The sequence below is a fragment of the Piliocolobus tephrosceles genome, chromosome 4, assembly GCF_002776525.5.
Source record: "Piliocolobus tephrosceles isolate RC106 chromosome 4, ASM277652v3, whole genome shotgun sequence".
Lineage (NCBI taxonomy): Eukaryota > Metazoa > Chordata > Mammalia > Primates > Cercopithecidae > Piliocolobus > Piliocolobus tephrosceles.
Genome location: NC_045437.1, coordinates 121,951,753 through 121,965,950, shown reverse-complemented (window position 1 = coordinate 121,965,950; position 14,198 = coordinate 121,951,753). Strand labels below are relative to the sequence as shown.

The 14,198-nt window shown below is 39.3% G+C and overlaps 1 pseudogene across 1 annotated transcript; it reads right to left on the bottom strand.

The window, feature by feature from the left end:
* Window positions 1-10,480: 10,480 nt before the first annotated feature.
* LOC111547120 lies at window positions 10,481-13,242 on the bottom strand (annotated as a pseudogene). The gene has a single exon (XR_002733033.2). The product of XR_002733033.2 is annotated as a solute carrier family 2, facilitated glucose transporter member 3 pseudogene (transcript).
* Between the last annotated feature and the right edge of the window lie 956 nt (window positions 13,243-14,198).

The following is a 14,198-nucleotide window of genomic DNA, read 5'->3' as shown; positions in this document are numbered from 1 at the left end:
AGGTTTATCCATTTTAGCTTTATTTTCTGATTATCTTATTAACTGCCTAGTAACTTAAAAATTCTGTCTTCTTGGTTAATTGAACTTTTTATAATTATATAATGACTCTATTCCTAATGATGGATTTGTCTTCAAGTTTATTTATTTTGAGATAGGGTCTCACGTTGTTACCCAGGCTGAATGCAGTGACGCAATCATGGCTCACTGCAGTCTTGACCTCCCAGGCTGAAGCCATCCTTCCACCTCAGCCTCCCGAGTAACTGGAACCACAGGCGTGTGCCACCAGTCTCGGCTAATTTTTGTATTTTTTTGTATTTTTTGTAGAGATGGGGTTTCACTATGCTGCCTAGGCTGGTCTCGAACTCCTGGGCTCAAGTGATCTTCCCATGTTGGCCTCCCAAAGTGTTGGGATTACAGGCGTGAGCCACCACGCCCAGCCTATTCTTCTTGTCATAATATAGCTACATAAGTTTTCCTTTGGTTAGTGTTTGCCTAATCTTTTTTTTTTGAACTCTCTGATTTCAACCTGTTCAGTTAATATTATAAAAAGCATAGGTGGTAGTTTTTTTTTAAGAGATAGGATCTTGCTCTGTCACTCAGGCTAGAGTGCAGTGGCACAATCATACCTCATTGTAACCTTGAACTCCCGGGTTCAAGCGATGTTCCTGCCTCAGCCTCCCCAGTAGCTAGGAATACAGGCATGTGCCACCATACCCAGCTAATTTTTTTTTTTTTTTTTGAGATAAGGTATTGCTGTGTTGCCTGTGTAGGTCTTGAATTCCTGGCCTGAAGTGACCCTCCTGCTTTGACCTCCCAAAGCACTGGGATTATAGGCATGAACCACTGTGCCTGGCCTTTGTTTTCCTTTTAAACTCAGATTTCACATTCTCCTCTAATTGGCAAGTTTGCCCCATTAATATTTTCATCTTTCTGATTTTTTCCACATTTACTTAAATTGTCCTGCTTTTTCTGTATTGATTGCTCTTTCTTGTTATAACCAAATTTACTATTATTTCTGAGAGACAGGGTCTCGCTCTGTTGCCCAGGCTTGAGTACAGGGGTGCAATCTGGGCTCACTGCAACATACACCTCCTGGGTTCAAATGATCCTCTGCCTCAGCCTCCCTAGTAGCTGGGACCTCAGACAGGCATCACCAGCTAATTTTTAAATTTTTTGTAGACAAGTTCTCATTATATTGCCCCAGCTGGTGTTGAAATCCTGGGCTCAAGCAATCCTCCTGCCTTGGTCTCCCAAAAAGCTGGAATTACAGATGTAAGCCTCTGTGCCCAGCTCCAAATTACTTATTTGGATAACATTCTGGTGCCATGTCATTTGTCCAACACAGAGAAGGTATTAAAAAAAAGCACTAAGATGGAGGTGAGGACACCTAGGGTTGAGTTTTGGTTCTGTTAATAACTTGCTGTGTGATTTAGGACAATCTAGTTGACTTCTCTGGACCTTTTTTCCTCCCTATAAATAAATCTTGAGTTCGATTCAGTAGTCTGTGAGATTCCTGCTAACTCTTGGATTCTCTGTTCCCATGCCTGGTTGGTCACTGGCTCTTGATACATGAAAAATCCTAGGGCATCTCTAATTTGCAGCTTGCTCTTAGACTAAGATTCAGGATAGCTGGGTGTGGGGGAGCATGCCTGTAGTCCCAGCTAGCTGGAAGACTGAGATGCGAGGATCGCTTGTGCTCAGGAGTTGGGAGGCCAACCTGGACAATATAGTGAGACTCTCTTAAAAAAAAAAAAAAAAAAAGATTCAGGGCCGGACGTGATGACTCATGTCTGTAATCCCAACACTTTGGGAGGACAAGGTGGGCAGATCACTTGAGCCCAGGAGTTTGAGACCAGCCTGAGCCACATAGATAAACCCTATTTCTGCAAAAAGTAAATTCAAAAAATTAGCTGCGTATGGTGGTGCATAACTGTGGTCCCAGATACTCAGGAGGCTGAGGTGGAAGGACAGCTTGAGCCTGGGGGTTTGAGGCTGCAGTGAGTCATGATACCGTGCCACTGCACTCTAGGCTGGGCGACAGAGTGAGACCCTGTTTCAAAAAAAAAAAAAAGATTCAGGATGGACATTTTTTCTTCACGGCATTGAGAAGAGTTTAGACTAAGGCAGCATTATGGAGCCGGGCAGTGGCTCACGGCTGTAATCCCAGCACTTTGGAAGGCCAAGGCAGGCAGATCACTTGAGGTCAGGAGTTCGAGACCAGCTTGGCCAACATGGCAAAACCAGGTCTCTGTTAAAAATACAAAAATTAGCCAGGCATGGTGATGCACATCTGTAATCCCAGCTGCTCGGGAGGCTGAGGCAGGAGAATCGCTTTGAACCATGGAGGCAGAGGTAGCAGTGAGCTGAGATGGCACCACAGCACTCCATCCTGGGCGACAGAGCAAGACTTTGTCTATAAATACATAAATAAAATAGCATATTGGAAATGAACCCAAGAAAAAACAGAATGTCAATAATTTAGTTTGACTTGCTTGCCCAGAATGGGTCAAATCATAAATTTCGTAATCAGGGTCAAAAGAATTGAATTTGTTGACACAAGTATAAATATTTATTTTGTATCTTTTTAGAAGAGCTTTATTGAGTTATAATCAATGTACAATACACCACACATATTTAAAAGACAATTTGGGCTGGGCGCAGTGGCTCATGCCTATAATCCCAACACTTTGGGAGGCTGAGGTGGGCGGATCACCTGAGGTCGAGAGTTCAAGACAGCCTGACCAACATGGTAAAATCCTGTATCTACTAAAAATACAAAAATTCGCCAGGCTTGGTGGCGGGAACCTGTAATCCCAGCTACTTGGGAGGCTGAGGCACAAGAATTGCTTGAACCTGGGAGGCGGAGATTACAGTGAGCTGAGATCACACTCCAGCCTGGGCCACAGAGAAAAAGAAAAAAAAAAAAGACCATTTGATGAGTTCTGCTATATGTACCTGCCCATGTGAAAGTATCACAGTGAAAATACTGAATATATCCACCACACCCACAAATTTCCTCCCTGTCTTCCTCTAGCTCCTGGACCCACACAACCAAAAAGAAGGGATACTTTCAACAAATGATACTGAAACAACTGTAAATCCATATGCAAAAAAAAAAACCCTGAACCCTTACCTCATACCATACACAAAGATTGACTGATTATAGGCTAAAAGATAAAAATTAAAACTACAAATTGTCTAGAATAAAACAGGAGAAAATATCCATGATCTTGATTAGGCAAAGATTTCTTAGGACACAAAAAGGATAAGCATAAGAAGCTGGACTTCAACAAGATGAAGCTCTGTTCCTCAAAATAGTATTAAGAAAATAAACAGATAAGCCATAAATTTGGAGAAACTATTCAAATATATATCCAACAAAGGACTTCTAACTAGAATATATGAAGAACTCTTACAAGTCAGTAACAAGACAACTCAATGAAAAACGGGCAAAAGATTTTGTCTTTATAAAAGATATATATGAAAGGCCAATAAGGATCTGAAAAGATGCTCAATGTCATCAGTAATCAAGGAGACACAAATTAAAACCACAGACAATATGTCACACAAGTAAGAATGGCCACAATTTAAAAGATGGACAATACTCATGGATACAGAGCAAGTGGAACTCTCAGACACTGCTGGAGGGAATGTAAAATGGAACCTCTTGGAAACCGTTTTCCAGTTTCTTACAGCGTTACCATACAATACAGCAATTTCACTATTTATCCCAGATAAAAACACAGGTCCCCCCAAAGACTTGCATGTAAATATACAAGCAAATGGATAAACAAATTGTAGTATATTCATCCAAAGGACTATCAATGAGCAAAAGGAATGCAGTACTGATACAACATGGATTAACCACAAAACCATTATGCCGAGAGGAAGCAGACACAAGAGTGCATACCACAGCAAATCTATACTGACAGAAAGTAGACAGTAGCTCTATGAAGTCTAGGGCTGGGACGGAAAGAGAGATTGGGAGTATCTACTGTATTGGTCCATTTACATAAAAACTCCAGAAAAAACAAACTTTAGTCTACGTAAGACTTTTTATGTAGTCTACATATCTACATAAAAACTCTAGAACTAAAGACAAATTTTATCTAGAGCGAATCAGTGGGTGCTTAGGGATGGGGATTGGAGGGGACTGACTAGGATGGAGGCCAAGGGAACTTTTTGGAATGATGCAGATACCTTGGAGTGGTAGTTACATGGGTGTACACATTTATCAAACTTTTAAATGTACAGTTAGACTATCATTGTATAAGTCATACCTCAATAACATTGATTATAAATAGGTCCAAACCCAAAACTAAACCAAAATCAGCAAGATTAATTACAAATTCACTGAATCATTTCTGAATAAACGGTTGTCCCGAAAACCTGCAAAGGTGCTTTAGGAAATCTGAAAACACAAGGTGTCAGAATATTTAATTCAAACTGTTAAAATGAGACAACTATAAAAGCTGCTATGTAACATGCAATTGTCTCTCTATCCATGGAAGATTGGTTCCAGGAACTTCTGCAGATACCAAAATTCATGAATGCTCAAGTCCATTATATAAAGTGGCATAGTATTTGCATATAACCTACACATCCTCCTATATGCTTTTTTTTTTTAATTCTGAGTCTGCTTGCTAGGCAACTCCCATATACTTTAAATTATCCTTATTTATGATACCTAATACATTGCAAATAGTTGTTATACTGTATTTTTTATTTGCATTAAACTTTTATTTTAGATTCCAGGTACATGTGCAGGTTATACAGATTAACTCATGTCACAGGGGTTTACTGTACAGATTATTTCATCACCCAACTACTAGGCCTAGTACCCAATAATATTTTTCTGATTCTCTCCCTCTTCCCAGCTTCCACCCTCAAGTAGGCCCCAGTTTCTGTCACTCCCCTCTTTGGGTTCACGTGTTCTCACCAAGCTCCCACATATTATTTTTATTGTTGTATTATTTTTTCTTTCAAATGTTTTCAATCCACAGTTAGCTGAATCCATCGATGTGGAACTCACAGATACGGAGGGCCAAGTTACTTTTTTCAAGTTCAGGTGCTTGTTTTTTTTTTTTTTTTTTGAGACAGAGTCTCGCCCTGTCGCCCACCCAGGCTGGAGTGCAGTGGTGCAATCTCAGCTCACTGCAAGCTTCACCTCCCAGGTTCACACCATTCTCCCGCCTCAGCCTCCCCAGTAGCTGGGACTACAGGCGCCCGCCACAACGCCCAGCTCAACTTTTTGTATTTATAGTAGAGATGGGTTTTCACTGTGTTAGCCAGGACGGTCTCCATCTCCTGACCTCGTGATCCACCCACCTTGGCCTCCCAAAGTGTTGGGATTACAGGCATCAGCCACCACGCCCGGCCAGGTGCTTGAATTCTTTTAGTGGTATCATTTAATGTTTTGTGTTTTTTTTTGTTTTCAAAGAAATCTGGGGTAGCTGGACTCCAAACTCTTGCTAGAAAAAAATGAGCAAAATGGGCTTAAATCAAAAAGAATATGCCGGCCGGGCGCGGTGGCTCAAGCCTGTAATCCCAGCACTTTGGGAGGCCGAGACGGGCGGATCACGAGGTCAGGAGATCGAGACCATCCTGGCTAACACAGTGAAACCCCGTCTCTACTAAAAAATACAAAAAACTAGCCAGGCGAGGTGGCGGGCGCCTGCAGTCCCAGCTACTCGGGAGGCTGAGGCAGGAGAATGGCGTACACCCGGGAGGCGGAGCTTGCAGTGAGCTGAGATCCGGCCACTGCACTCCAGCCTGGGCGACAGAGCGAGACTCCGTCTCAAAAAAAAAAAAAAAAAAAAAAAAAAAAAAAAAAAGAATATGCCTTCATAATTTTGGTAATTTTTGCTACTGTTTCCAGAAACTGAAGATTATGTTTAAAGCCCTGGCTGGGGATGAGCACTTACTTACCTAAACATGTGGTCAACTGCACTTTTGGGGTATGGCTAACTCCGGGTAACATTAAAAACTATCCAAAAGTACCAATTTTCTATGAAAAGGATGCAAAGTTCCAGGAGCTAGTCAGGTTTTCCAGGTTTACTTCGGGAAAAAGTCAAATCCTCAACTCCTCTCCACCCACCAAAACCAGATGCATAGGAATATCTTAAAATGGGAACTTATAAAAGTATTACCATAGAAAATGATCAACAGATTTTAGATATATATTAAGGTTTGTTCAATACACAATACACTCATTAAGGACTGTATCATAGAAAGTAGACATCCTGCTTTCGAAGTTTTTTTTTTTTTTTTTTTTTTTTTGAGACAGAGTCTCACTCTGTCGCCCAGGTTGGAGAGCCGTGGCGTGATCTTGGTTCACTGCAACCTCCACCTCCCGGGTTCAAGCAATTCTCATGCCTCAGGCTCCCGAGTAGCTGGAACTACAGGTATGCGCCACCACACCCAACCAAGTTTTGTAATTTTAGTAAATATGAGGTTTTGCCACATTGGCCAGGCTGGTCTCGAATTCCTGGCCTCAAGTGATCCACCTGCCTCAGTTTCCCAAAGTGCTGGGATTATAGGTGTGAGCTACTTGCTCCTGGCCGCTTTTAAAATTTATATAGCAGGCCGGGCGCGGTGGCTCAAGCCTGTAATCCCAGCACTTTGGGAGGCCGAGACGGGCGGATCACGAGGTCAGGAGATCGAGACCATCCTGGCTAACACAGTGAAACCCCCTCTCTACTAAAAATACAAAAAACTAGCCAGGTGAGGTGGCGGGCGCCTGTAGTCCCAGCTACTTGGGAGGCTGAGGCAGGAGAATGGAGGGAACCCGGGAGGCGGAGCTTGCAGTGAGCTGAGATCGGGCCACTGCACTCCAGCCTGGGTGACAGAGCAAGACTCCGACTCAAAAAAAAATAAAAAATAAAATAAAATTTATATAGCACTGTGTATTGACTGCAGTACAGACTTTTCCCTCCTTGGAAAGTTTCCTTAAATGAAAGACTTAAGTGTGTAGCCTTGAATGTTTGCTCTTTAGGAGCTTATTTCTAAGTGCTTGTGGAAGCAGTACTTCTACATTTGCGTAGCTAAACTACATCTCAAATCTCTTCCATACTGCATCATGTTCTCCATTAGTCCAGATCTTAGATTTTTTTCATCCTAGTTCTTGCTAGTTTTTTTAATAAAGGATATGTACTTCACATGTCACATGGTAGTCATGTTCATGTTTTCAACCATTCCCATACACTCCAAGAAAAGACACTATGATCTGAAAACTATGCCTGGAGCCACGACAATCATACAATTCGAAAACACAGCCATCAAGTTTCCGACTTACTGCCTCACGTATTAAGATGATTTTTTAAAACAAACTTAATAGGCGACAGACACCCCATTCTCCATGATGTGCTTATTTCACATGCACGCCTGTATCAAAACATCTCACATACTCCACAAAGCCTGAAATCCCAGCACTTTGGGATGCCAAGGTGGTGGATCACTTGAGCCCAGGAGTTTGAGAATAGCCTGGGCAACATGGCGAAACCCCATTTACACACACACACACACACACCACAAACAAAACGAAACAAACACCTAACCAACAAACAAAACCCTAGCCAGGCATGGTGGTGCATGCCTGTAGTCTCAGTTAGTTGGGAGGCTGAGGCTATAGTGAGCTATGACTGCACCACTACACACCAACTCAGTCAACAAAGAGACTATCTCAAAAAACAAACAAACAAACAAACAAACCCAAAACCAAAAACCAACAACATTCCTTTCTGATGCGGGATAACATGGTCTCGGAGGGGAAAGTTTTCACATCTTAATAAATGCAAGTCTTAAATTTCATCAATGCCTTCTCTGTGCCACTGGGGATCTAGAGGTGAACAAGACTTTACAAAGTTCTTGCTCTCACGGAATTAACCACAACCGTGCATTTAATCGAAGTGAAAATGTGGGAATATGTAAGGTAAATAATAAAAGGACACATAGTAAACAACTTAGATAATTTATTAAGTAGAAAATAAAAAGTATGATTCTAACATCTATTTAGAATATGAACAAAATTAGAAACGGTTAAGCTACAGCAAAAAAGGCAGAGATACTGAAGTTGGCTTAATGGTTATCCAACACAAACAAGCAAAACCCAAGTTACCTTCATGCAAATAAGCATTAAGGAAAAGAATACGGGAATGTTTACAGAATGTGCCATGGCAAACATTTTTCAAATTTACATAAGAAACTGTACATGAATGAAAAAATAAATTAGGTAATTTACAAGAAATGTTTTACAGATTACAACAGGCTATAACTTAGTTTATTATGAATAAAACTTGTAGCACATCATACATTTTTACATCACAGATTCAGTGTTAAAAGAATTCAGACATGATAAAGCTTAGACTTGACAAGAATAATGTAATAGACAGAATAAGGCAATTTACACTGAAATGGCATGTGGAAGTCAAATTAATCCCCAAATTAAAGGATTCCTTAGACTGGGACATAATAACATCTTCTGAGTATGATTTGGTCAATAACTGGTCATTAAGATAAATGCCATTCAATTTTAGTTAAAAAGTCAGTTTTTAGCTGTAGTTTAAATAAAAAGTAAAAGTACAGTGTACCAAAAAATAATAAAAACCATCTTATTATCACTTACATCCTAATACTATTAATTGTATTCGGCACAAGCAGACTAGGATATTGGTGTTACTTCTATAAAGTTACCTTCTATTTCTAAATGCTGTAAACTAAACTAAAACAGGTTCCACAGAAAAAAGTGGTAAATTCCAAAATGGCTTAATACCTGTGACAACTATTGACTGAGCCAGGTATGATATCGATGAAATTCTGACATACAATATAAAGTTGAGATAATCCAAAATTATTTTACATTATTTATATATACTTTACAAATTATGCAAACATGGAAATGTTTTCTTGGAAAGCTATTGGAACTGTAAGCACTGAGATGTACGAAAGAAAGATGTTTAGAAATACAAAATTTAATAATATCCTACAATTGAATTAGTTGCATATTTATACCATTCAAAATCTTGATTTTTGAAAATCACTCCTTTGAAAAATACATTCCTCTTTTGTTCTTTCAAACGCAAAATTAGTGGCAGTTGCAGCAAAAACACTGAAATTCTACAAGAAAAAAATTGATTTACCCCAAACATATCTTTCAACAGGAACTGTGGTACCTGAAATCCCAGTATCAGCTAATAGTTCATTCATTCATTCATTCATTCATTCATTCATGTTTGAGACAGAGTCTTACTCTGTTGCCCAGGCTGGAGTACAGTGGCATGATGTGCCCTCTGCCTCCCGGTTCAAGTGATTCTTCTGCCTCAGCCTCCCGAGTAGCTGGGACTACAGGTGTATGCTAATAAGCTGGGGTATTTTTTTTATTTTTAGTAGAGACATGGTTCTTCCCGTATCTATCCCCACTCACAATGATGAGAAATAAGAAACAGCTTTTTAAAAAGCGCCACTAAAAAATCCCAAATATATGTAACACAAACAGTCCGACTTAACAATGGTTTGACTTACAGTTTTTCAACTTTATAATGGGGCAAAAGCAATACATATTCAGTAAAAACTGTACTTCAAATTTCATATTTTGATATTATCCTGGGCTAACGATATGTGGTATAATACTCTTGAGATATTAAATATTTCATTACAAAATAGGTTTTGTATTAGATGATTTTGCCCAGCTACAGGTCAACGTTAAGTGTTCTGAACACATTTAAGGTAGGCTAGGCTAAGCTGGGATGTTCAGTAGGTTAGGTGTATTAAATTATTTTCAACTTACAGTATTTTCAATTTACAAAGGGTCTACTGGAACATAACCCTATCATAAGTCAAGGAACATCTGTATTCCAACATTTATGAATAATTTTTTTTTGTACAATGAAAAAGTCATAATGCCCATATAATTCTCAAGTTAACACAGTAAAAATTCCAGATAACCTTTACAGATTTAAAAGTAAAAACATTTTAATATACATATAAAACCTTTCATATTATTTTAAGGTATATCTACCTGGCCATTACAGGCAATGACATATTAAGAGAGAATGCCATTCTACTGGTTTGGTGAGAATCCAATACCTAGTACCTATAAAACATATAACAATAAAAATTATGTAATAACTTAAAATTATATAAGCACTAAATATTAACTCCAAAACATGACACCAAATACCTGAAAAAAAAAAAAATTAGTTATCCCAAACACGGCCATGAATGAAGCAACTTTCTCAGGACCCTGAAAACTGACTCATTTTTCATCATAACAAACCAAATAATGTTCAAAGAGGCAAGACCAGTGACCAACACTACTTTTTTTTTTTTTTTTTTGAGATGGAGTCTCACTCTGTCGCCCAGGCTGGAGTGCAGTGGCCAGACCTTGGCCAGAACCTGAGGCAGATTCTCCTGCCTCAGCCTCCGAGTAGCTGGGACTACAGGCGCCCACCACCACGCCTGGCTAGTTTTTTGTATTTTTTAATTGAGACGGGGTTTCACCGTGTTCGCCAGGATGGTCTCGATCTCCTGACCTCATGATCCGCCCGTCTCGGCCTCCCAAAGTGCTGGGATTACAGGCTTGAGCCACCGTGCCCGGCCTAACACTACTTTTAATACAATACCAAATATGACCTCACATTCACTGAATATACAGGACTAATGCAAATAGTAGTGACTGGTTTAAGAAAACATTTGGACTGTTTGGAAGTGGAAATTAATTATTCAAAATTTAGATATGTCAGAAAAGCTGGGATGATTCATTTTCACACCACCATTATCGTGAATGGGCTATCCAAATACTCTTAACAGAAGAAAAGAATTACTCACTTTTTTAGGTCTTCAGTGATTATTACTAGGCTCAGTAGAAACCAGAAGACAATTATTCTCTTAAATATTGACAAGAGGCAGTAATATAAGTAAAACACATTATTTTCTGAGATTATCTGATGATTGAAACAAAGCTGGCTGAATTCCTTAGGTATCAGAACAAACATAAACTTGATCATTGATACCTCATGGCAGATCACTTTAAGTGAGGTCAGAGTATTATTACAAAAAGACAATATATTTCTAATGTTTTGTTTACACACACCACAAAACAGTTGAATTCAAAATAATGTACACTCATTTTCATTATCCTCTATCAGTTTTCACATGGCTTTAAAAAGTGAAAGAATTTCTAAACTACATTCTCAAATGCAATAGACTAAAATGCATAAAGTGCTCAACAGAAAAAGATACAATGAAATATGAAAAAATTTTGCTTATAATATACAGAGTGGTTATAAAGAACATATGGAAATTACTATCCAGTTAAGCTTTTCATCCAAAAACGCAACCTTAAAAATCAAGGCAATATGTAATAGACTACTCTTTGAAGGCAAGAATACTGCTGGAATAAGAGGAAAATCTTTTCACTTTGTGCTACATCATTCTGCTTACAGAAACAGTCTTTCAGGAACTGGTATTCACATTATAGCAATCACATGTACACTCAAAGGTAAAAAAAAAACAAAAAAAAATCTCAGAAGTTTTTATAGAGTCTAATATTTGGCAAATAATCTGAACCACTTGAAGGGCTTTCAATTACCAAGTGTATTACAGGCAGTAGCACTGACTTTACCCAAACTAGGATACCACCTAATTTCCAACTTATTTAGAGTAGTTGAGCAAGGAACTGCCATGTCAAATTACATGGCAAGTTTACTAATAGACTTAGTCTTTGGAAAAGATGAGCGTAGAACTTTAAAAGTACTAGTTTTAAAAGTCTCTAATTAAAAGGCAATCTTCTCGCAGGGGCAGGGTGGTGGTGATGGGAGACTCTATATCTTGTGTTCTTTGCCTAGCCCTAGTCTCACAGCAAACTGACAGTGCTCCTTGCATTTGAAAAAGTTACCAGATTTTTTAGGAATGAAAATTAAGCCCAAAAGTTACAAAGATTTTCTGGGTACAGAGGTCTACAATGCATTAAAGTTTCTTTTTAATCCTTAGAAATTGGCTGCTCAAAGTCCAATTTTAGAAATGAAGTCAATGGAATTATTAGATCTGCTTCAGTGAAGTATGTGTGCTTGGATTGTTGGGAACTGTGCCCAGTGGACTCATACTATCTCAAATGTGATCTACTGGAAAGATTCAGGTCCCCTAAGAGAACTTGGCATAGTATCATGGTCAGATGGTAATAGACATACATAAGCATGCCATGACCCTAAAGCAAGAACACACTTAAACTAGATAATAATTGTTCAGGAAGAGCAATCCAACTAGAAAGCTGAAGGTCCAGTTGGAGCAACCAGCCACTGCTATTGCAAACTGAAGAGTGTGGCCACAGTATACCAGGGAATGGGGCCTGGTCCAACTCCAGAGAAGGCCACAAAGACCAAGATAGCCCCACTACAAAGCTCATCCCACCATACTCATTCTTTAATAACAAACAATTATGAGGACAGAACAAAACGCCACCCTCCAAGACCTATCATATGTAAAGTCCTTCCTGCCCTTTCAACCAGAAAGACAGACTACAGTCAAGAAGATATTAACCACTCCTGCACTAATCTCTAGATTGGTTTCTCAACACCTGTAAATCCTTGAAGATTCTCATTGAGAAAGAGAAGACAACACTGATTCCAGACAGCTACTGAGAGAGCTGGAACATGATGGAAATGACAGTGGGTTGTCGGTAGCTGGGTATTCTAAAGAGCGCCAGTGTAGTGACTTGCTTTTCTTGTACCATCCTAGCACTCTTATCTCCTGGATGTCCTGGGACACATCCTGAGTCCCCTACAATTGCCGAAGGATCTCATTAGTACTCTTCCTTTCTGTTAATGAGCAAAAAAACTTATGACTTTCAGGGCAAAATGGAAGGGCTACACTTTATAGGACAGCTGGAAGGATGGTAAAGCCCAGTATGGTAAAGCCCAGTATCACTGGGCATAGCTCTTCAGACCCCAAGATGAACTCCAGACCAAAGATCTGGATCTCCAGAATACCAACAATGATGCCCAGCTGGGTGAGAGCACTAAAGGTACCCCAAAGGGCAGTAGGCGAGATCTCTCCAATGTACACGGGCACAAAACCTGTGCAGAGTCCGCATTACAAGCCAGTAACCAAGTGGCCCAGGATCAGCATTTCAACCAACTCAGCTTTGTTGCAGAATCCCGTAAGGCAACCATTGATAGCCAACAAATTGATGATAAGCATTGAATTGCACCTGCCAAAGTGGTTGACAAAGAGTCCAACAGAAAGGAGTCAATCATATCACCATTGGGGAAGATGGCCACAGACAAGGGCCGGGGGACACGAGCAACACTTCAGAGGGAGATTCTTCTAACCTCTCTTTCAAAGTGTAATTGAGAAAGTCCTATATGATTGTCTCAGGAGCACTGATGACTCCAATGTTGTAGCCAAACTGAATAGAAGAGGTGGGGTGACCTGGGTCCCCATGGCCCTTATCTAATTCTTTTCAAATATTCAAGAAAAGAGCTAGGAGTGGGATTCCAGAGACACTTCTTCCAGTTAACGAAACCTTCAAAGTGTCCTTGGCAGCAAGTTTTCAGGTCCTCGATAATGCTCTAAAACTCACGCATCATTACAGCATCTCTGCGTTCTTGCTTTACCACATTTATCTCAGGCCCAAACTTAGTTATTTCTTTTTATTACATCTGAACCATCAAAGCTAAATATTTTATTCTATTATGAATAACAGCAACAAAACCACGTTTATCCGAAATAAATGTTACAGGAATCTAATAGATGAGCTGTTTTGAAACTTTATGGGAGTGTGAGGCAATACTGCAGAATTACTACAATGATCAATGTTTAGTAAACAAAAGCATAATAGTTCCAAAATTTGTAAATCCTTTTACCTGGGAATTTATTCTCTCTTTTGTATTTTTGATAGTGATTACAAAGTTTTTCAGATTTTTATATTGGCAAGTTAATACTGGAGGTCCAACAGTTTAGTGAAGTTGTTTGAGTCTCTTGCTAATTAATGGTTTAGGAAGTAGAAATACTTGGGGATAAAACTGACTTCTATACATTACCAGTAAATCTAGATGTACTTTGTTTAAAGAGCTTAAAAAATTGTTTACATTACACAAGGTAAGTATCACTATGGGTTTTTTTGTTTTTGTTTTTTTTACAGACCACAGTTTTACTTAACAGAGTTTTCAGTAGACTTAGAGATGCATGATAAAGACATTTCC